Here is a 23,954-nt window from a genome sequence, read left to right on the forward strand (position 1 = left end):
AGGAATGACGGTTGGAAAACAGCAACTCAACTCAACTCCCGCCCCGATATCCACGGTAAACAGAAATGACGGATGGAACTCAACTCCCGCCCCGAAAGGACGGTTGTGGGCGTGTCCCCCAGAGAAAAGTCGCCCCACCCCCCGCCGCGTGCCGGGAAGAGCGGGGCAAGACGGGTGGGGGATTAAAAAAATGCGCGTTCGCTTCAGAAGAGAGAGGAAAACGGGGACGTCAGGTTCAGGTCGAGTTGGCAGCTTGGAAAGCTGCAGGCTGAGAGAGAATGGAGGCTGACTGAGACCGGGAACGGGTGGAGTCCCGCGGAGCGCGGGCAGACCCACCGAGGGTCGCCGAACCAGGGCCCAACGAGTCACCACAAGGGTGACAGGTAACCAGCGCGACCTCTCGGAGCTTTTGCGGTCTCCACGGCTCCGTGAACTATAAAGACCCACGAGGTCCAGTTCTGCCCTTGCCTTTCCTGGGGTTTCTTTGAATGAATGTTGTGGCGCCATGTCCATAAGGCCTAGGTCACATTTGCCACGGCGGCCGTGGGGTCTCCAAAATCTACGGCCACTAGCAATTATATGGCGGCCGCAGTATTTCCACGGTCACACAATGTAGCAGTCACATATGCTTTTATTTAGCCGCATGGCGTATTTATAAATTGTGGAGACCGAAAACGTGGGGTTGCCGTACGGTCATTGATTTGATGTCGCACGGTGACCTTAGGGCGTTCCTGCGGCGGCCATAGAATTTTCAAGGCAGACGCAAGGTCGCTTCAAGGTGACCGCAAGGTGACCGCAGGGGGCCCTAAGGCGAACGTGTGGCCAGACGGACGGTAACGAATGGGTTAATTCTTTTTTTTTTAAACCAGTTTTTTTTCGGCTTGTTGAATTGCCACAGCGAACGTAGAAATGAAAAAAAGTTATAACTCCGCGTTATAATTCCACGGCGACCTTACGACCTGTAAAATATAGCCAAACGGCGTAGGGCCACCCTGAGGCCACCTCAGAAACTCTGCGGCCACCGCACGTTTCTGTCAATTCAGAGGGCGTATGGCTGCCGTATCCTCGCTGTAGAGCAAATGTGACTTAGGCCTCGGTCTTAGAAATTGTGGAGACCGAAAACGTGGGGTTGCCGTACGGTCTTTGATTTGATGTCGCACGGTGACCTTAAGGGGGCCCTGCGGCGGCCATAGAATTTTCAAGGCAGACGCAAGGTCGCTTCAAGGTGACCGCAAGGTGACCGCAGGGGGCCCTAAGGCGAACGTGTGGCCAGACGGACGGTAACGAATGGGTTAATTCTTTTTTTTTTTTTAACCAGTTTTTTTTTCGGCTTGTTGAATTGCTACAGCGAACGTAGAAATGAAAAAAAGTTATAACTCCGCGTTATAATTCCACGGCGACCTTACGACCTGTAAAATATAGCCAAACGGCGTAGGGCCACCCTGAGGCCACCTCAGAAACTCTGCGGCCACCGCACGTTTCTATCAATTCAGAGGGCATACGGCTGCCGTATCCTCACCGAAGAGCAAATGTGACTTAGGCCTTAGTAGAACTGTTAAGTGCATGTACAGTAATAAATAATAGAACGGTAGTAGTTCTTCTTTGTGCTTGTATTACCTGCGTTGCTTTTGTTGACTGCCTAATTGCATACGTACATGCCTGCATATGTGCTTTGTGAATAAATGTCCTTGTGTGAATGTTGACCTGTTCGTTGCGTCCTTTCCCTTAATTGAGCTGCCGTATTGCATTCGGGATATTAGCGGGCTTTTAAATAGCCGATAAAGTAATCGGATCCGGCGGGGCTTGGCGATATACACTGCTCGGCAAATTGCAAACGGAGCGAGCTGCTTCGTGGCTCGTTTCCAAGCAGGTCCCGTCGAGGTGTAAATCCCCAGCATTTCTGTCTGCGCGCATACTTGGGTAAATCGACAATTCGGCGATCGGACCCTGTCGCACGCGGACAGAATAGTTGGCTGATTTTCAGTGTGATTAAAGACACACCCGTGGCTGGATTTCGGCGTTGATCCGAAAGCTGCGACTAGGTTTGCCACGTCCGATGGGCGCGTGGCCGCGATTTGCTAAAAGCGGTCGCTCGCACGCCGGCGCGGTGGAAAACTACAACAACATGTTATCTGAACTACTCTAACTCGAGATAAAACTCACCTCTCAGTTGTAAAATATCTGTAACTACTACATTCAGAATGATGAAATGGGAATCACAGCACCAACTATGCTGCACAGCTTATCTACATGTATCACTAACATACTGCATGAGCCCATCCTTGCATGCTAAGCCAGCAGTATACGAGGTGTGTTCAAAAAGTATCCAACCTTAATTTTTCGTGCGTAAACAAATGAAGCTAGGGAGGCATGGTTTGGTGCACGTATGTAGGCGATCAAAATCCGTATGCGTGAATATTTTCCTGCCTGCAGAAGCTGTCAGTCGCCGACAGACCGTCGACGAGTGAGGAAGTGTAAGTGAGCGCCGTCGGATTTTCGTTTTTGACAAAATGACGGAAAAACTTGAACAACGCTACTGCATCAAATTTTGTGTTAAGCTTGGCGATTCCCAAGTGGAAATGATCCACAAGATTCAACACGCCTTCCGGAACGCAGCAATGGGCACCACACCCATAAAAGAGTGGTACAACCGCTTCAAAGATGGTCACACATCAGGGGAAAGTGAAGCACGTTCTGGTAGGCTCTCAATATCCCGAAATGAGATAGTCATTGAGCAACTGAGAACCCTGCTGATGCAGGATCGTCGAATCACGATCAGAGAACTTGCAGACGAGGCGGGCGTCAGCATTGGATCCGTTCATTCAATTGTGACTGAGGATTTGGGCTTAAGGAGAATCTCAGCGAAGTTCATGCCAAAGCTGCATCAGCAGTTCGTGCCAAAGCTGCAAAGTAACGATCGAGCAGAAGCATCTCCGTTTGGAGATCGCACAGGACATGCTGGAGACTGTGAAGAGCGATCCCAACTTCTTCAACACAGTGATCACTGGCGATGAGACCACAGTGATCTGTCATTTTGTCAAAAACGAAAATCCAACGGCGCTCACTTACACTTCCTCTCTCATCGGCGGTCTGTCGGCGACTGACAGCTTCTGCAGGCGGAAAAATATTCACGCATACGGATTAGGATCGCCCACATACGTTCACCAAACCACGCCTCTCTAGTTTCATTTGTTTACGCACAAAAAATTAAGGTTGGATACTTTTTGAACACACCTTGTATATGACGAGTCATGTAGGCCCACAAGTGATTCGTCATCTTCCATGCAGTTATCTAATAGTTTAATACCTGTAGCAAATGTTGGTTCCTGAGAACATCAATCTTACTTCTTCCTTCACAGGAATTTGACCATAATTGATATTTGAACCCTTCTTAAATGGGTTTTGCACCAAAGTGGTCACTTTAGAACTATTGATCCTGCATTAGAAAGGTCAAAGAAATATTTTCACAAAGTTCCATTGATTTACTTGAGATGTGTTTTAAATGTGCTAAAATAGCACCCTGTTTAGGCCCTTCTTCAATGGGAAGAATTATCGTCACTTAAGAATTACTGATCCTTCATCAGCATGGTCTAAAGTTTGTCTACAAAGTTTCAATAATGTACTCAAAATGTGATTTAAACGTGACTGTGGCACCCCCTTTAGGCCGTTCTTAAATGTGTTTTGCACCAAATCCATCACTTAAGAATAACATATCAGTAATCACAGTGCCAAAATGAAATTATTTGCACCAGCTTGATTCATGTACTCAAAATGTAATTTAAATGGATTTTGGCGGCTACTTTAAGCAGCGCCCCCTACGTAATGCACCAATTGGAAAACTTAAGAATGCCCATTCGGAGGTCCCCATCCCACCATCTAATGACTTTAGCTCTCAAACCTTTTGTACTCGAGATGTAGTACAAATCTCTGTTAGCTCCTACATTCAATGGTACCATGCTTCTGCCCTGCCATGACCACGATACTCCTCCACCCTCCTCTGTCCTCAACCAACTCCCTCCACTCTCCAACCACCCCTATCTTACGGATATTTCTCCTCACACAAACCTCCCATCTCAATCGTGGTCTACCTCTTTTCCTCCGATCTTGCTCCCTCAACCTATCTGCTCTTTTTGCCATTCTCTCTTCTCCCATCCGCACCAAGTGTCCAGCCCATCTCAGCATTTCAACAATATACCCGTAAAACTCATCTGCACTCCAATATCCTCCCTCATTTCATCTATCTTCCTTCTATCCATCTCTTCACTCCTGCAACCCTCCTGACCCAGTTGTTCTCACAAACCTGCAGCTTCTATTGTCTCTCTGTCAGTGCCACCATCTCTAGACCGTAAAGCGAGGCCGGCATTACACATGACATCAGAACCTTCCCTTTCAATTTTCTTGACATATTTCCATCTGCCATTTCTCCCTCTACCCTCTGCACATTCTCACCCATCTGAATCCTCTGCACCTCTGCCTCAGACTTCCCATCCCTGGTCACGGTTCTTCCCAGACACTCAAACCTATTAGTAGAGGATAAATGGGGTTTCTGTGGCACCCATTCAAATGAATGGGGAAAAAGGGAAAAACATTCTGACTCAAGCCCCAAAAGTCCAAAATAGGAGACTGATTTTCTCCCCACCTATCCCCTTTCCTCCCATACAAGCAAATGTAAAATTGAGACTTACTGATTAAAGCACTTCTTCCCTTTCATATTTTCATTCCACTCAAAGAGCGAACCAACGAATATTTGTCCATGTTCTACTTCAGGGAATAACTTAATTTTCCTATTACATTCGTCACCATCGAGTATATTCACCAAGATTACTTTGGAACTTAATTCTTCGTTTAAGTATCTTTGTTGAGCAGAAATGAAATGATACACTTCTCGTAATGCTCTTATTTGACCACCTCCTGAGCCACATATCATTTTGAGATTGTAGTAAATTGTTTTTCCATTGTGCAATTGATAACCAACAAAGTTTTCAGTCCATTCAAGGATATTTATTTTTTTCTTTACATCCTCCAACTTGTTTGTAATTAAATTTATCCACTTATTTGTTTTATCTACTTTTACCCCAGTTATTTCTTCAAAAAGACTTATTTGATATTTCTCACATTCTTTATGTTTCCCATTTAAATACCAAGGCTGATTACATATCCACTCTTTGGTTTGGTTATTGCTTGTTTCTATCATTTATAAATCAGTGAAAAGACGGCGGAAGCCTGTTAAAATTCCCAACCCAATATCTTAACACATACTTATAACCATAAGGGAGACTATTTATTCCATTCTCTAAAATATATCTTTTATCATCAAAAGCTCCGAATGCTTTCTTATTTATCTCTTCTGTATACGAGTCAAAATCAGCTAAGGTGTAATATAGTGTAACACAATCATCAAATATATAGAATTCTTTATTAAATGATATAACTAATGTTTTTAGGAAGTTGAATTACTTCGCTATAATAATCAACAGGAGAAAATATAGTTATGTACCCACATTTTGAGAAAAAAAATTTACCCCAAGCTTTGAGGGTTGATGCACGTTATTGTTGACAGACAAAGACGGACTATTTACCCCAAGCTTTGAGGGTTGATGCACGTTATTGTTGACAGACAAAGACGGACAGCTGCCGACTTTGCATTGCAGTGCGAGAAGAGAATCGTAGCTTTACTTTCAGGGACATCCTAAAAATTTGGAATAAATACATATAGTGATAATATTTCTACTGTTCTTCATCCCCACCCCCTCTATTTCTGTCAAACAATAACGTGCACAAGACATCCCCCAATTGGCCACGTTCAAATTCACATGCAGTGTCCTTAACATCACCCATAAGAACCACTCGGCGAAAAATATATTTAGGTGGTTTTCCGTGTAAAATGGGGTAGAGTTGGCTTCAAATGCTTCAAAATGGACCAAATCACTGACGTGCACAATATGTGTCCATCAGATTCTAACGTGGAAATGGCCAACTCCGTCAGAAACCATAGGAAGTGAAGATGGTGGACCTGACCTCATCCTTTTCACCATGGTTCTAGCACTTATTTACTTTCTTTAAATGTAATTTACATTCCTATAAAGTCACACAACATTCCTATTCATTTTTTTCAAGTTCAAGACAGATGTATACTTGCGCACGTTAGATATTGCGCACGTTATTTTTTTATGATCGACACCGACTCCTTCAAATATGTTGTCGTTACGGACTTCTTCCACAGATTTCGATGACGTAATACGCACCGGCAGGGTCAAAAGTCTATTTCCGGGTGCAGACCGTTCACGTGATCCACCGTTGGCGGGAGTTGATGGCCTGGATTACGCACGTTATATTCACGACGGACGCGGTCGGGTTGGTTTTCATACCTCGATATTTCAAGACTGAAAAGCTTTGGGGCACAAAATGGGTTACATGCCATCAGGAACTTAGCATACAGACACAGCCATGACACTATTTCAGTACATGCTGCTGCCATCTGGTAGTAAACTCAACCCTGAGCCCAGGCAAGACAATTTGACGGAAGCACTAACGTGCACAAGCGGAATTTTAAACCGCATATATTTTTATTTAGCAAAGGACGGATGATTAAATTTATGTTCATACATAACCTTAGATGGTGACCTTTAAATATATATATATATATATATATATATATATATATATATGTATATATATATATGTATATATATATGTATGTATGTATTGCGAATACAAATCCAGAAAAGGCAATAATAGCAGTGTGAAACTGGTCAATGAAAAATGTGATGCTCAGGGCCTTCAAAAACGGGCCTTCGAAAAAATCGTTTCTCTCTTTTTTTTCCTCAGTCTTTAATATATGTGCCTGAAACTGTCTTTTTTATCTCCTGGAAATTTATACTGAAGTATCCAACCATTAATGGACCATTTTTTTTAAATAGTAGAAATTTATTGAATGATTTTCTCATGGCCTACAAATATAACACCTTCGCTAATTTTGACTCATATAATTGATGTTTATAACTTCTTATTGTATTTATTTTTCTGTACTCTTCCTTCTTTAAAGGCCCGGTCACACCTTGACGTTTTAGCCAACGTATGCCGATTTTTGAATTTTTTTTCTAAAACGCTGGCAAACGTTGAATACGTTATGGGTAAGTTTTGATAACATTGAGAGCACGCTGAAAAACACTGCCATACGTCGTTGTATGCTGGCTTTAAACGTTGTACTTTTTGGTTGTCCTCAAATTTTTTCATGCTTGAAATTTCACGACGTATGCCGGCGTATGACTCACACGTTTCGCTACGCTGGCCACAAGTTGTATGCACAGTCTGCGATCGTTGACAGACGTCAACACATGCTACTTGTAAGTTAATCATAAGTTGAGACACGCCGAGGTAATGTTTAGCGTACCCGAAACTTATTTCTAACCTATGATTAACGTGTTGTTGGCACGTTACGCGATCGTTGCCACACATCGACAGACGTAACTTTAAAGTTACTCATAGGCTGAAAGACGTCGGTATAATGGATCGTCCTTGCGTCAGCGTCCACGGCCACGGCCAGGACACTTATTTGCAGCATTCTTCAAACTTTTCTTCGGCATGACGAGGATGTTCACACTTCGATGTCGAGCTTGGCTATGATTCCAATTGTCCATCGGCAGCGTCTATTTAAAATAGTCGAGTTTGAGCGTTTTAACACGTTCAGAAGAAACGCTTCAAATTTCCAAACCCCAGCGTCAAAAAACAAAGGCGAGTGACAGCAATTAAAATCGTTCATTGTAAACAATGAAAATAGCTGAGTGGTACCGTTTAAAAGTCGTTGAGTGTAAAAAAAATCCAATTGTTGAGCGCAAGCGTCTACTTTCAATAGTGGAGATGCAGCCATTTAAATCGCTGAGTGGCAGCCTATGAATAGCAAACCCTACGTCACCGGCAAAGATAAACTGCCGCACGATATGGATAAGTTAGGCTATCGTTGGGCATAGTTTGTGAACGCCGGCTTCACGATAATTATTCGTTGGTATATCGTATCTATAAGTAATCAAAGCGCTCTATGCACATTATTAGTTCATTGTGCATTTGTCCAACCCGTTATGAATAGACCTAAATCGTAAAAACAAGCTATAGCTCATTGTTGAAAAAGCCCCATAAAAAATTAGCCGCGAAGAACTTCGAACAATGGTGCAAAGATGTCTCCTACCCGTGGACACGCGGACGCAAGGAGGATCCATCATAACCCACACCCTCCCCCTCACACTCACCTACTACTGCCAACATGAACAAACTACTACTAATACTGTTACTGCTGACATGGACATCGACTCAAGAAGGACTCGAAAACACTGTTGGGTTCCCCTTTTATGAGCAGCATTTTTATATATAAATTCCAAAAACCGCTGGGAACACGTCTTTATATGGCAGTTGTAAGTTAGAAACACGTTCATTTATTTTTTTTTGTCGACTGGAAGACGTCATTGGAATACGTCTACATACGTCGATGTGTGTTAGGACTACGTAAAGAATTGGTTCAAAGCACGTCAAACATAAGTTAGAAATAAGTTGCGCGTAAAAAAGACATTACCGCGACGTGTTTCGACTTATGAGTAGCTTATAAGTAGCCTTTGTGGACGTGTGTAAGCGTCCACATATCGTGTGTAAAACTTATCCCCATCGAATGCGGAACGTGTGTCATACGCCGAGTAAGACGTAAAATTTTGAACATGTTTAAAATTTCTTGACGTACTCTACTTACTACGACGTATGATAGCGTACTTTAGCGTTCTACTCACGTATACCAAACTTACTCATACCGTATTTGACGTGCCCCAACGTTTTAGACACATTTTTCTTAGGTCGGCATACGCTGGCAAGATCGCCAAGGTGTGACCGCGATGTTGACACTTCCATTTCTACGGCAGTTATGATTCGAATCGTTGTGCGTAAGCCTTTTAATAGGCTACGTCACGACATCGTCGGCGATGCGTGCAACGCGCTATGCCTAAGTTAGACTATCGTTGGGCATCGGTTGTGTAGGCTGACAACAGGTTCAGCATTCGTTGGTATAAGTTATCTATAACACAACGAAACGTTCTGTGTCCGTTACCAATGCGTTATACATAAGACCAAGTCGCTATGAATACGTCCAAATCTTTAAAAAAAAACATCAAAAGTTCAACGTAAGCCAGCGTTTTACATACATTTTAATACGTTGCCATCGCTGGCTAAAACGTCAAGGTGTGACCGGGCCTTAACGTTAAACAGTTGTAATAATGTTTAATGTTGTTTGTTTCCTTGATTATATTTTTCTTTATTCCCTTTAGCTTCTTATCACACCTTTCAATGTTATTATTATCAATATACGTAAATGCATAAGACTTTGATCTCAATGCTATAGATTCACTCATGACCTTCCCACCCAATTCATCTTTAAACTTACCAATAACCTTTTTATTCTTTGATGAAAACAACACATCACCTGACTTTTAATTACTTGTATCATATATATATATCAATACTAGCGATACCCGTACACATGCACGGGATAGCAGTACAACATAGCTGGTAGCAGACGACAGACCGTACACAGGGAATGACAACAATACGCATTGTGCAAAATGTAAGTGGTACTATGGAACGCCAAGACTTCCCAAACATTGTCGGAATGTCCGCTAAGTGCCACAGCAATTTCAAAGGGATCGTGTGACGGCGAGCCGAGTTTTTAGTGTGCAAGCTTGGTATTATAATAGAGATTATCAATTATATCCTCATATACATCACTTGTCTTAATTTCTAATATAAAACTAACTGTATCCATATATAACAATGACACATTATCCTTATACTTTGATTTTAAATTATTATAGTAATAGTCATACATTAACGACTTTGACAAGTCAAGAATTGATGTTCCTATATAAATAGGTTTATCCATTTCAATACTCTTTTTTTTTCAAATGAATAGCACAAAAGTTCTCTGAAAACACCTCCGCTCATTCAAAACTTGGTCTATTAATTAACTTTGAAGCCTGTTTCCAAGATGTAACAAGTCTTATGTTTTGTCGATTCCTAACATTTTCCATAGTCTTTCCAAATACAGCATTATTCATTAATTTATAAAAGTCCTCAAAATTTGTTTTTGCTTCTGTTCTCCTTTTTGTATTAAAATCAATATACTTCTTTAACCAATGACTGTTTAAATTTCAAAATTCGATGAATTTTCCTCACTCTCAACCCAGCAGATAAATATTGTCTCAAGTTCCTTTGATGCAAAACATAACTTTCTTTATCATTTAATGTAGTAAGTAGTTTTTCTGGAGATTTACCTTTTTGCATTAAATGACTGTTGGTAATCACTTAACAATTCTTTTCTTGGACTTTCTTTATCAGGGGCATAAGGTAGGTCTTTATGTTTGTGATGAAGTTCTTCTGGATATTTTAAATCAACCTCAAAATAATAGCCAACTTCAACTTCATCCAATTATTTTTGAGAGGAGACAACAATGTCTTGTAAAACTTTTTCGTAATGTTTTTCTTTAACCCATTTAAGTTTTCCATAAGGTAAAGATTGAGACGTAGCCCACCCATACAAATTGTTAGCATCATCCTACATCAGGTAAGAGTTGTCCTCATTCTTATTATAATCAGGAAGATATTTGTTATTTGCTTTAGCATATCTCTTGGAACATACTTGAGATATTCCTCCTCTTTTAGCCTTCTCTCTCATTAAAACCATATCTATATCACTGATTAATTCCAAATTCTGTTTTGTCATTTTTTACATAGCACTCCAAGCCAAACCCGGGGTTGTGTAATCGTGAGCGGGGTCAAATCCATAAGAATTTCTCTTATGACAGACTGTTCTAAAAGTTTCAAACACATCAGTCAATAACAATACATCAGTTTTAAGATACAAATCATGATATTCTCCAAGATTCTTTCTATTAAACTTCTCCCAAACCTTTTTAGCTTGTGTATAATCTCTATCGGAAATATGAGTTTTATTCAACTTGCTATAGAAACTTTCCCTTGAAGGAAGTTGTGTTTCTTTAAACTTCTCAAATGAATCCATGGAGTCATGCGGATATATTGTTATGGATTTGGAAACCTTATGCACACAGACAGCCAGTCCCTGTAGTTCAGTTATTTCGATAAGTATGTGTTTATAGTTAGAATCCATCCCCTTCTGTCTAATGGGAATTTCGTGTGTGCGCTGCGAGTTATTTTTTAGTCAGGTTTATTACATCCTCCACATCAACTACATCCGCAACTACAACTACAACATCCTCAACAACAACAACGCACCATCACCTCACTCCACCGGTTGCCATTGCCCACGTGTTTTTGGCTAAGGGCGTGGGCGGATCCTCCTTCGCTTCGGGTCGAGGCTCCGCTACAAGGAAGGGCATGGACCGTTTCCTCCGGCCAATGAGTGAAGGGCGAGTACCACACGCGTGCCCCAGCCAATCGGGGGGGGGCACGAGTCACCTGACAACCGACCGTCCAATCAGGAGGCGAGTGGCGAGGAGAAGAAGCCCCTCCCACCTCGAGAGATGGAAGAGTGATCGTGGCGACTGCAGAGTAGTTGTGAGGACCCTGGTTCGGCAGACAGGAGATCGTGGCGATTGCTGAGTGGTCTGTCGACGAGGGTTCTGCAGATGGTCGTGTTTGGAGCGTTCTACAGACGGTCATGGTCGTGGTTGGAGCGTTCTGCAGATTATTGTGGTTGTGGTTGGAGCGGTCTGCAGACGGTTGTGGTCGTGGTTGGAGCGTTCTGCAGAGGATCGTGGGCCGTGGACTTCGGGTCGTGGCTTCGAGTCCCACCGTGGTGGTTTGGGTCGGTGTGACCGCACGAGGCTGAACAGGTACCCCAGCCCGGCTCTACCGACTGAAGACCCACGAAGTTCAGTTTCGTGTGTGTGTGTGTGTGTGTGTGTGTGTGTCCGTGGGCCCCGTCTATGAGTAGAAATTGTGTAAGTGCAACTGGTCTAAAAGTCGCCAAAAAAGTCTAAAAGTCTCAAAAGCCAGTCGCCGACTGGGAATCCTCCGTCGTGCTAAGTCCTTCCTCGGCCCTCTTGAGCTCCTGACCACTTACAAAGCTTTTGTCCGTAGCCTGATGGAGTACTGCTCTCCCCTCTGGGCTGGTGCTCCTGCCTCCCACCTTTCTCGGCTTCACGCTGTCGAAACCAGGGCATTTAAGATCATCGGCATCTCCCGCAATGAAGCTGAGTCTTTGGGCCTCTCACTCAATCACCGCAGGTTGGTCGGTGGTCTTTATGTCTTCTACCGTCTCCTCTCCAGCCTCGCCCGCCCTGCTCTCTCTGCGATTTGTCCCCACCACATTTCCACAGGGCGCTCAAGGTCCGCCAACAACCCCCTTCTGGTAAAACTACCAAAATCACGAATCGCTGCTCATCTTCACTCTTTCATTCCTCTTTTTTCCCGCCTTTGGAATAAACTTCCTCACTCTATTCTTTCCCATTCTTCCCTCCAGGCTTTCAAAACAGCTGTTCACCACCACCTCTTATCTTCCCCCATCCAAATCCTCGATCTTTTCTACCCCCGATAATCCACCCAAGCCCACTTCCTTCATTTCTCCTGCTTTCCTTCCTGAAAGTCCCTGAAATGTCCATCTTCTCTTCGCCATGTTCCCCGTCCCATCCCCATCCCTCTCCCTTCCACAGTTCACCTAATGTGTCTGTTCCCCACTGTTTTGTCCCTTCCACTCCTGCCCCTCTTGTCTCATGCCTCCTTGCTGTGAGTTGTGTGTTAGTTCTCATACGAGCCTCGACCAAGGTATACAAAAAAAAAAATAAAAAAATTTAGGCTTTAAGTAGGCTTGGGTCAGGTGTTCGTTTTCTTCCAAATGACCCATCACAATTAGTTAATAGACTGTTATTGTTGTTAGGTAGTAAGAAGGCTGGAAATAATTATTTTAATGAAGCATCAGCCATTTTAGACCAGTTGATGAACATGAAAATAATTAATAAATGTCAATACAAAGACATTTTATCCCATATTAAATAAGATGAGAAGCACAATCCTTAGTTTTAATTTCACAACAAGCGACCACACATCTTCATTCCCATATCCACTACAACTTGACACAACAAAAGAATATGAGGCGTCTTTATTGTCCATTGAAAGTTATCATGCCTCATTTAATATCACCGAGAAAAATGACAAGTTTAATTATAATCCGGGAAGTGGATACAAAACGATAACAGTTTCACCTGGAGCATATGAGATTTCTCAAATATCTTCCGAAATTGTTCGTCTTATGAAAGAACAGGGTGATGAACCAAAAAATATTGTTAGAGATATTCAAAAACATACTTCAAAATCAACGATTAAACGTTAAAATAACTACAAGGTTGATTTCACAATTGATAATTCATTTAGAGAGTTATTGGGTTTCTCCTCAAAAAAGATTGAAACTAATCAAACATTTTCCAGAAGAAATCATTTATGAGTGTAGCGTTTGTGTGAGTCGCAGCCTTATTGAAAGTAAATTTACACAAGAAACTTTCGGCTAGATTCAAATAAGTTTCTTGATTATTTATTTCAAAACTTTTTGTTCCATTTGCATTCCAGTCTGTTCCAGTTATTGCATTTACCTTGAAGTAGTCTAGTAAAAAAGAAGAGGTTGAGATGACAATGGTATCATCCAAATCATAGATACCATCAATTGCTTGCATACTTGTATTTATTAGGTTTTATATACTTGTATTATTTATTAAGTTTTACAGTGATGATGTCATTCAAATATCCTCAGGCATAAATTCGGTATTAATTCACTGTGATTTAATTGATGGCACTTATAATGATGGAATAAGAACAAATACAATATTTTCATTCAGCCATACTCAACCCCAATTGGTTATAAATTCGATATGGGACCAAAAAATCTGGTTTATCTACCTGTGTCAGGAAAAACCATATATAGACAGCCAGCCAACCTAACCAATCGTGACACCCCACAGGCAATTCATGTTAAAAAACTGGTATGGGGTGCCAAAAGGTAGAAAATACCTCTGTTGTTGAGAATTTGCCCCATACCAAGCGCAACCAAATCGATTTAACTCAAAAAATCACGAAATAGAAGCATCCCTTGCGCGTGCCGTGGCCACGCCCACGGTGCTCCACTTAGTCCACTAATCGCTCTTGTGGAGGAAGTAGCCAGTGTGTGCAACATGGCGCTGAACAGTTGAGCTTTCAACACGTCTTTTGCGTTGTTTTGCTTTCATTTTGTGTGAAATCTATGACGATTGCATTGTTAAATTCGGGGCAATGGATGAAATGAAAGCTATAGGAATGATAGGTTCACAAAAACGCAAAAAAGAGGCAGAACTCGTGTCCACATGTCTGTTCTGTTTGAAATCAAAAAAGTGCAAGGAAGTAACACGCCAAGCATCGGACGACGGTGAGAATAGGGTGATTATGGTCCTCGCTGAACGCAATCGCCTCGGAGAGGAATCTGATAGATTGAAGAGGTTGAACGATATTTCAATACGGGAATCACCGTTGATGTGGCACAGCTCGTGTTACTGTGATTTCACGGCTGAAAGTCGATTGAACCGTCTCAGATCGAAACCACTGTGCGAAGGAGCTGCAACTGGCGGTGGTGGGGACAGCATGGATTTGGAGGCACGGTCATCGCATGGAAATCATGAAAAAGTAGACTGGGCAAAATGTATATTTTGCCAAGACGAAAGGAAGGGAAAACCAGGTAAGAAAGTTTGCAAGAGTCAAACTGAATTACATGATATCCGGACAATGCATTTATCCCGAAAGATACTGGAACTTTCTAACGTAGACACGGTGCTGCGGATTCGTCTGGCAGGCACAGTAGATCTGATTGCTGCTGAAGGCAAATATCATCTCTCATGCTTGATCAAATTTGAGAGAGAAGCAGAGAAACAAAGACTGGATGTTGGACAAGGTGAAGATAAGGAGCTGACGGCCCTATGTAACATTCTGAATGACGGGATTTCACGTGGATATGTATACGATATGAGGGAGGTTTGGAAGCGATTTCAGGATTTATGTGAAGTGAAAGGACAGGAAATACCTCGGAGCTATTTGTCACGAAGGAAAACCTTCACTGACGCGGTGTCTAAGAGACTCGGGAGTAGAGCTGCCTTCATTAGACCCCTCAATCGTACAGCCTCGTTGCTCTTGTATCCCAGTGAAAGGAATGAATGTGTCATTTCAACATCTCTGTCAGGAATGCACAGGGATGAAGACTCGGAAGATTCTGATGATGGTAATGACTTTTCGATGATGGCCAGCAATCCACTGCTGGAAATTGTACATTCTGCTCTACAATTGCGCAACGATCTCAATAGCCGCCCTGGTCACGAATTAGGATGGCGAGGAATCGACCAAGACCATGTGAATGAGATCATCCCCCAATCATTGCACATATTTCTCAGAGTCCTTTTCGCCGATGCGATCGAGGATAATACTGAAGCTGCTGATACATGTGCAGAGCTCGACCGCTTAGTCTGTGATATCGCACAGGATATCATATTTCGCCTTTCCCAGGGGCGCAAGCTGACACCCAAACACATTGGATTAGGGATGACAGTACATCAAATGACGCGATCCGAGGCCTTGGTGGATATATTGCATGCAAGTGGTCACTGTATCAGCATCGACATAATTCGGCGCATTGACACGTCCATCGCAAATGATATTCTCGACAGGGCCGCGCAACTGATCCCAATTTTGAATTCTGGACGAATTACATCAAAATGGTCAGCACACTTTTGGAATTCATCTGTGCGAATAGAGAGGGAGATTGGCAGGTGCACCTAAAATCGTTCGCACAGATGTTACCGTGGCTATGTGCATATGACCACACAAATTATGCGAGATGGGGACCGGTGTATCTCTCCGACATGAAAATGTTGGAGAATACAGCGCCTGATGTATACAGTGCATTTCTCGCCGGGAACTTTGTGGTACAATGCAGCAAACGTCCGTTCAGCTCTGTGCCAGTCGATCAAGCTACAGAATGGATCAACCGCATGTGTAAGATATCGAATGGCATAATCGGAGTCACCAGGAATGATACTGCAAGGGATCGGTTCTGCTTGACGTGGTGTGAGCGCTCCGAAATTGCCCTAGATACCAAACGGCTCCTAAAACTGATCGATGACGAGATCGTAGAGGAGGCGATATCTACGAGAAAGGAGGCTATGCCTGGACGTCTAAGGCATGATGAAGGTAATGTTCAAAATCTGATGGACCAGTTTGAGCGATTCCGTATTTTCCAAGCTGCGGATACACTCCCACCGGCACAATCACCAGACCTAGTGGAGGAATTGCAGGAACCTACACTTGTATCTTTGACAACAAACGATCTCGCCACGATGGGAATACAAACTTCCCTGTTGTCAGCCTATGAGCGAGATCTTCAAAGGTTACAAAGTTTTGTGGATGAGAGGCTGGTAACTCGAGAGATGGGTTTCTTCGATACGCTGTCGAGGATCAATTCCAAATCCTTTGCTCATCTCTACAAAAGCACAGCTCTGACCTCAACAGCCGAGAAAAAATTCATCAAGGCAGATGCAAAACTCATACAGAGGTTGTTCAATGCAACCAGAGCTGGACGATGTGTCTATGTCCAGGATTCTTCAGCACGAACTTTTGTCACTTCCATCATTGCTAGTCAGAGAGAAACGGACAGATGAATCAGACAAACAACGCTGATATGCTTCATATCCTGACAAACGATGTGGATATCGAAACACCAGCGAATATTCCATCCCTGCAGGATACGTCAGCTCTCATCATCAATGGTCACGCCATGATCCAAGCGATGGGGAAGCCGTCTCATTGCCGCACGTTTGCTGACCTTGGTCGTACATATCACGAGAGGATTGTCAAGCTATTTCACCAGTCATTCACTCGCATCGACATCGTCTTTGATCGGTACATCGGAACGGTCAATAAAATCGGCAACTAGATCAAAGCGTGGGCGGAAGAAGCGACCAATCCGAAAAATCATTGATCGAGGAGATGTACCACTGCCAGAGGTATGGGACAGATTCATAGCCCTGGACCAGAACAAAGCTGACCTCGCTAAATTCGGCGCTGAGTACCTCATTTCGACTGATCGGAATTACCCACAGTCTTGCGAGCCGATTGTAGGGGGAGGTTTCGCTGAACCGGAAATGGCGAAGTCAACTAAACGTGGCCAAATTACTGATTTGGCCGCGAACCATGAAGAGGCTGATACGCACATGGTCGCACATGCAGCACATACCGTCAGGGAGAAATACAAGAGAGTGGTCGTGGAGAGCAAGGATACAGATGTATTATTACTCCTCATCCATTTATTCGGTGATGCAAACTTTGATCTGTGGATGAAAAGTGGCACTAGCAAAAAACGTGTCTATTACCAAATTGCACCAATTATACAAAAGCTATCGCGTCCTGTCAGGAACAATCTGCTCGGATTTCATGCCTTTACCGGATGTGATGTGACGTCTTCGTTCTACGGATACGGGAAACGGAGCTGCTGGAAAGTGTACGTGGAACAGCCGGAGCTACTGGCGAATATTGGGCGTGATGGATCCACTGACGAGGCTGAAAATTTCCTGTGCCATTTGTATGGTGTGGACAATGCTGACGATCTGCTCTCTGCCAAATCCCAGATGCTCGAAAACGGTCTCCGGCATTTCAAAAAGCTACCGCCAACTTTCGTCGCATTCGAGGTCCATCATATCAGGTCAAATCATCAGGCGAAAATCTGGTACCAGGCTGATAAACCTCGGATAGCGGTTGAAGCTCCAGAAGAGACGAGTGGCTGGAAGCTAACAGACTCTGGACTTGAGATCGTGTGGATGCGACTCCCCACCATTCCAGCTTCTTGTACTGAACTAGTCACTTGTGCGTGTAAAAGCAAGTGTCGAACGAGTGCATTGAAGTGCAGCAAGTCTCGCCAGAACTGTATCCCAGCATGCGGGTGTGACGCTGTCAACTGCAATAATGACTACCACTAACTACAGCTATATGGGTTAGCAAATTATATTTCAAACATTCTCTTATGTGCCAACTCTCTAATACAACGTTTTGATCTCACATGAGTTCATCTTACGAGTTGAGAACTCACGTGAGAAGATTACATGCGTCCATCTTCAGAAATTCGAGAATATGGCCATTTTACAATTGCGGCCTTTCATGGTTTCAAGTAAATCTTTTGTCTAAATTTATTGCTGAGACTAAAGGACAGTAGCCGAGGCGAATAATTCATACACAGGCATATAGATGTGGCAATGCTGAAACGAAATTCACTATAACCAAAAAATGAGGAATTTGGCATTTGACCTTCACCTTTGACCTCAAAGGTCAAAGTTCGAGATTGTATGGGGCATATTCTGAAGCTTCACCCTATCATCTTACTTTCAGACATGCATAATCACTTTTAACAAGAAATGCCTACGGGACTAATTTTTAGATCCCGGAGATAGTCTTGGCCGGCCGTCTAATACAGAGTAAATTTTAGGATAACCGACCAAGATAATCGCATGATTTATTTGAATGGAGAAATTATATCCATCAGAATTCACCTACGTGAAGTTTTCCAATAAATAAATACGATGGTTATTGTGAGGAAACATGAGTTGGGAAAAATATAAAATAATTACAGGGGATGGGATGTTCCTTTCCCCATACTACAAGGGTGAAGGTATGTATCTTGGTCGAGGATACTATAAACCTAAGAGACAAAGGGGTGTCAGACATCAATTTAGAAAAAAAGGAGATGGGATAATTGATACTCTAATGGGTATAGGTTCAACTCTTCTTAAACATAAAGACCAAATTGGTTCAACTGCTTCTGCTGTGGGAAATGTAGCGGGTGCTATAAAGAGTATAAAAGATGCCCAAAAGGAATCCCATAAATTGCAAACAATAAAAGAAATTAAGAAAGGCAAAACTCAGTTGTCTCCCCAAGAATGACAGAAAATAATTCAAATACTTGGGTTAGGGTTTCAAAAGTTTTAACATCTTTTTTCCTTAATAAATACAAGTTTGCAAGCAATTGAGAGTATCTATGATTTGGATGATACCATTGTTATCTCAAACTCTTCTTTTTTAGTAGACGACTTCAAGGTAAATGCAATAACTGGAACAGACTGGAATGCAAATGGAACAAAAAGTTTTGAAACAAATAATCAACAAACTTATTTGAATCTAGCCGAAAGTTTCTTGTTGTGTAAATTTACATTCATTAAGGCTGCGACTAACACAAATGCTACACTCATAAATGATTTCTTCCAGAAAATGTTTGATAGTGTTCGTTTGTACATTGGAACACAAGAAGTTGAAGCGGTTGATTATGTCTCTGCTACATCTGAAATGATGAAATTTACACTATATTCATTTCGTGGTAGAATGGGAAAGGGGGCTGTCGAATGTTTGTTTTATTCCTGATATGTCAACAGGAACAAACACAGACCCTGGATCTAGTCAAAGGAAAGGAATGTATAATGATGATACAAAAGCATGTAATAGTTTTACTGTGGCAGTTCCTCTTAAAGGTATATTTGGATTTTGTGATCATGATAAAGTTCTGTATGCTCTTAAAATTAGATTTCAACTGCAAAGGAATGATACTGAAAATAGATTGCTTTTTGATGTGGCTAATGCTTTTGCTGCTCAGAATAAATTTCTAATTGATGAAATTAGATGGTATTGTTGCAGGCTGGGGACCAGTGGCGAGAATGACTGCTAGGTGGGGGGGGAGTTACGTCGTCTCCCACCAGACTCCCAGAATTGTAGGCCGTCGCTCACGGATAACTCCATGAGGCGGCGGGTCACTTAACCGACCGTGGACGCCAATACCTCCACCGCGTAGTGTAGGGTCTTTTTGTCTAGAACCAATTTACCTAATTAACCACGCGGTGTCGACTACCGGGGAACCACGCCCTCGGCACATCTTGCTCGAACCGGGTCACTCTACCGACTGCGGTAGAGTACCGACTACCAACTCCGGTTCAGGTGCAGTCGAGTGGAATTGCCAAAGCCGTGCCGGCGAGGATGAGCAGATTAACGGGAACAAAGACCCGGCTAAAAAACTGAGATCCGAACCATGCTGGACCAATGAAGGAAAAGACGAAAACGAACTGGGAACATTTCTACAATAATTTATTTATAATAAAGGAGGAAATTTATGTGGCACAGAAACAGGTTTATTGGGGTGTTATGCAGGGGAGAGAAAGAAGATGTAGTGCGACAATTTACAGCAACTTACAAATCAGACACAGAGCAGACTTACACGGGAATTATACAGGCAAGATTTACAATGATCGAAAACACATACAGTTTCTACTTATTAGACAGGTGCCACACACTCAGACACACACTCGGACAAAATAAACCCAGTTGAAGGCAAAGGACTTTTGCAGCCAGGGAGGGAGGTGGGCTGAGGTCGCAGTTCTTTCGAGTACCTGAGTCTCGGGGAAAGGAATGCTCCGTGGTGCGGCACCTGCCAACGGTCGTGCAGTCAGGTCCACAGCCGCCCGTGTGGGGTTCGGGTCCATGGAGGAGCTCAAGTAGGCCGGGACCAGTAGTCGGGGCGAGACATGAGCGGAGCCAAGCAGCGGGAACCCCTTCGTTTTCCAACCAACTCCGGCCTCCAAGCACAGAACGAACGACCCCCCAAAAAACTCAAGACGGAGGATGATGTCGTGGTTTATAGACCTCCCTCAGCAGGGTGGGGCCTTGGTCAAAACTGACGTCACTGTCCGCCCTGATTGTATGGGGCTCCCATGGGTCCGCCATTTCTGGGCGGGGCCTCGGCCAGGCACCAGCGAGGCCCGCCCACTCCACGCGTGTGGACTGGTCAAGAAAGAGTTGGAGCGTTTGGAGAAGCGGAATAGGAACTGCGACAGCGAAGATTCTGTCTCAGAAAAACGAGTCTCCAGAGACAACAGGTGGACCATGGTACGTTGTTGCCAGCAAACCGAAAGCTGCAAGGGTACCGTGGATTGCAATGGAGGATGTGAAATAAAGATTTATTACCCTAACTAAAAAAAACTTCGCAATGCACCCCTTCGATATCTCACAACACACAAGGAGGGGTTCTGTCTACACATATACTTAACGGCATAACTGACTTGAGACACCTGTATGTTGTATGCATATGTTTCCTAGAACCGTAACAGTATATTAGTGAATATACTCTGAATCTTGAAACAGAAGAGATGTTGAATAGAAGACTTAACTCAAAGAAGCCACTCAATGTATCATACCGAAAAGAAGATGCCAACACGTTAAACTGAACCAAACCACTTACACGTGGAATTTGGGTATTCTGGAAGGAAAGCCACGATATCTGTGGCTCATTAAAAAAAACAGATGGTGATACTGCCACTGATAAGAATAATTAATTGAGTGATAATGCTAAGGTGAAACAACTTCACGTTTCTCAAGATGGAACATTTTATCCACGAGATAGATTGGCAAATAATTGGAAAAAAAATTATTATGCTCAAGCATACAAGTCTTAACAAAAGGTGTGTGAAAGAAATGGAAATAAAGAATCCATTTTGGATATGACAGCATTTAAAAGTCTGTATACAATCGATGCGATTGACCTGAATGCTCAAAAGGAAACTATAAAGTCCAATCGAGTGGATACTTCCCTATACGTTGAAAGAGGAGAGAGTGAAGAAGTTAATAGATATTGTTTGCTTTTGGAAGAAACAGAATTACAAATTAATACAGATAATGGTGCTATGATTAGTCTCACATAATTTTTTTTGGTCAATAAATGAGTAGTCAAGTGCCAACTGGTGTATATGTTAATCAAATCAATCTTTATAAACTATCTTGTATTCAAAATCAGAAGCCTTGTATGATTAACGTTTATACAATTCAGAGAAAAGAGGCAGTAAGAATTGATGTTTTGCTCACAAGAGAACAGGTGAAAATCTTGAAGGATACTGGCTCACTTAAAATTAAAATGTCGAAACCAATGTTGAAGAAATATTCAATAAGAGAGACGAGTGGAGGATTTCTCCCATTTCTAATTCCTTTATTTGCTGGTTTAAGTGCGGCTGGAGCATTGACGGGTGGTATTTCAGCAGCAGTGAAAACTGCCAACAAAAGGAAGGCTCAACTCCGGGCTCAAAAAGAATTGGAAAGACATAACAAAGAGTTGGAGAAACAAATTAGTGGAAGTGGTGCAATTGTAGATTTTGCTGAAAAACTTGAAACTCTGCCTGATAAAGCGAGATTGTTAGTTGGAGATATGCTTTCTTTAGTCCTGCAGCATAGTCTGATATTTCAGATCAATTGTTCAAATTTGCATAAAAGCACCAACATTGGTACACATGTAGAATAATGTATTCCGAACAATTTTAGATATGGAGCCACCCGAGATTTTGCGTTGGTCAGCTTCGGCGACCATTTTCCAAAATGGCCACCATTCTACTTTAGCAAAATTGGCTATATGCTCTTATTTTCTTATTGTATTGGTGGTAGATATAAGGAAAGTGTAAAATTCAGTAAGTTGACCATGAAAAGGCGTATTCAAATATTATGAGCCAGTATTTTTGGTAAAAAAGCCATTATTTGATTTGGAAATTGCTGCTCTCCTGAAACTTTTTGCTGAAAAGTACCCATTATTGCCTGGAGAACAAGAGTCAAATGATATTCATCACATTCAATGGGTTTGGAATCAACAAAAATTGCATAATAGATTACAGACTTTACTCTATTTTGAAAAGGGAACTGATAATCGTGATAATGACAAACTCAGAAAATGTAGTCAAATTATTGCACACTTCACTTTGAAGCAGCTACGGTTTACTGTCTACTACCATTCTGCCAGGACACATGGTACACACATACATCAGTTTAGTACAATATGAGTTTCTGAGCTCAAGTGTACTAGCTCTGGATCAATAAGTCAACACTTACAAGCAATGCGACTTTGCATTTGCACATTCTAAGCTCGGCCGATATCTCAGTCGGTGTCTACTGCGTCTGTCTACTGGCATTGTCCTTCACAAGCACACTGTCCAGTGCATTGCAGATTAGCCTTCTTGCATTTGCAGCGGTTTCTACAGCCTTTTTTGCAGCCGCACGACACCAGCTCGAAGCAGCTTTTTCAAGCCTCAGGGAGTGTGGTCCAGAGCGGTTCGTAGGACCAAGCCCCAGCTTGTTGGTGATGGAAGCACGGGTTGAGGGACCAAGACCTGCCCCCAGACATGGGGATGTAGTGGTAGTTCTTGCCCGTCCCAAAGGAAGATTGATCTCTTCACATGCTGTTTCAAAGCATCGTAGGTAGGTGGGATGTGCTGGACGGAGTTCCTCTTGGCGAAGAGTTTCTTTCTGGCCTCATTGACGTCTGTATATGGACTGGTGCGGTCATAGAGGAGCACCACAAACCTTTCAATGCAGTGCATTGTGTCATCCTGGATGTTGACTGGTATGGTGGTCAGGGTCACAAGAGAATCTGTCAGTTCTGGAAACGAGTTCCATGTGGCCCAGGCAGATTTCTTCCCATGCCCCACGAATGCTGATACCGTGTCACATCCGGTCATGGCGTGGAAGACAGGGAGGGCACGTGCCTTCTGTGGACCGAGGGAGGCAGCTATTTCATGGGCAGGGATGTAGCGGTAGTTCTTGCCCGTCCCAAAGGCAAGCCAAAGTTCATCCACGCATGGTAGTGCCTGGGTTACAATCACCGCCAAGACGACGACGTCGGTGTCTAGGGTTCGAACTTGAATCCGACGGTGGTCATGTTCTGCAGCATGGGCCACATGTAGCATGATGCGAGTGTCCGCCTCTTCTTGACCGCATGGCGCCAGAGAGCTTTCATCTTCCTTCCTTGGAAGGCAGATGACTGCTTCACCATCAGTGACTACCAGCTCCTTTGCCTTGTCATGGAAGGACTGCACCAGCACATTGGACAGGAAGGTGAAGAGCTCCACCTTGTTTGCGTCGACACGTAG

At 43.0% G+C, this 23,954-nt stretch overlaps 1 protein-coding gene across 13 annotated transcripts in view; it reads left to right on the forward strand.

The window, feature by feature from the left end:
* SPEG (striated muscle enriched protein kinase) overlaps positions 1-23,954 on the forward strand; it is a 206,294-nt gene that overhangs the window by 77,235 nt on the left and 105,105 nt on the right. The gene's annotated exons all lie outside the window — the stretch shown is intronic.

The sequence above is a fragment of the Eptatretus burgeri genome, chromosome 3 (assembly GCF_056783735.1).
Source record: "Eptatretus burgeri isolate ZD-2024b chromosome 3, Ebu_testis_v1, whole genome shotgun sequence".
Classification (NCBI taxonomy): Eukaryota; Metazoa; Chordata; class Myxini; order Myxiniformes; family Myxinidae; genus Eptatretus; species Eptatretus burgeri.